Genomic DNA, 1486 nt, shown 5'->3' with positions numbered 1-1486 from the left:
GAGAGACTTCATAGCAGCAACTGGCATGTCATGAGAGGAAGCCCGTATTCAGAAGACCAGAATGACAGGCACTCCAAGCATGAAACTACTATTACAGATTACCATCTGCAGTGCAGTTGCTTATTTCACAGGTATCAGTATATATAGTTAGTCAGGGTGAGAATTTTTCCATTTAACTGCTAGATTAAAAAATCTTCTGAAGATTCTCAAGATCATTGCCTTGCCTATCCTATACATATAACTGTTTGTCTTGATATTGTCATGTTTGGTAGCTCTTCTCCTTTGCCTCTTTTCATTAGTTAGTCCTCAAGATCCTGCTTCCCTTTTACTTGCATCATACCTTTCTATTTGTATTTCTTTTTTTGAGTTCTTTTTTTTTCAAAGTTTTATTGATAAACAGATAGCAATGAGAGTTCTTATACTAGGGAAATTGTATGATATTTACACATGTGTGTCTGGTATATTTCACTTATGAGTATATATTCAAGTGGCATCAACTTCAATATAAAGGCTTTGAGTTTATCATTCTTAATAGCTGAATAATACTATATTGTGTAAAAATACCACATATTTTTGAACCATTCCTCAGGTGATGGGCATCTTGGTTGTTTCCAAAATTTGGCTATCACAAATCGTACTGCTATAAACATAGGTACACATATATCACTATGATATGATGTTTTCAGATCCTCCGGGAAAATTCCCAGAAGAGGAATAACTGTTTAAATGGGATTTCCAGGACAACTTTTCTAAGGAGTCTCCATACTGATTACCATAATAGTTGCACCAGTCTACATTCCCACCAGGAGTGGAAAAGGGTTCCTTTTACCCCACAGCCTCTCCAACATTTGTTCTTGGGTGATTTCTTTATGATAGCCATTCTTTTTGGGGTAAGATATTATCTCTTTTTTGTTCTAATTTGCATTTCATGGAAGGCTATTGATGTGGAGCATTTCTTCATGTACTTATTCACCTCTTTAATTTCTTCCTCTGAGAAGTTTGTTTTCATCTCGGAAGCCCATTTCTGGATTGGGTCTTTAAATTTTGTGGCCCTAGTGCTTTTTAGATCTTTATAGATTCTAGAAAGCAGACCTTTGTCTGAGTACTTATTTGTCATGATTTTTTCCAAATGTGTGGGTTCGCTTTTCATTTTGCTGGTAATTTCTTTTGACGTTAAAAAAAATGTCTCAGTAAGAGCAGGTGCCAGTTGTTAATTCTTTCAACTGTTTCCCGTGCGATTTGATTTCTGTTGATGAACTCTTTGCCTACCCCTGTGTCTTCAAGAGTTCCTCCTACTTTCACTTCCAGGAGATTTAGTGTCTCTGCTTTAGTGTTTAGATCTTTAATCCATTTTGATTTTAATTTAGTGCATAGTGATAGACCTGGGTCAATTTTGAGTTTTCAGCATGTAGAGAGCCAGTATTTCCAGCATCATTTGTTAGAAGCTATCTTTCTTCCGGTGAGTACATTTGGCCCCTTTGTCAAA

The 1486-nt window shown here is 36.1% G+C and overlaps 1 pseudogene; it reads left to right on the top strand.

The window, feature by feature from the left end:
• Window positions 1–1486, top strand: part of LOC101570941 — a 22600-nt pseudogene that overhangs the window by 5073 nt on the left and 16041 nt on the right.

This window comes from Octodon degus, unplaced genomic scaffold (assembly GCF_000260255.1).
Source record: "Octodon degus isolate 3935 unplaced genomic scaffold, OctDeg1.0 scaffold00301, whole genome shotgun sequence".
Classification (NCBI taxonomy): domain Eukaryota; kingdom Metazoa; phylum Chordata; class Mammalia; order Rodentia; family Octodontidae; genus Octodon; species Octodon degus.
Note: the sequence above shows the minus strand (reverse complement) of the source record. Positions and strands in the feature narration are given on the sequence as shown.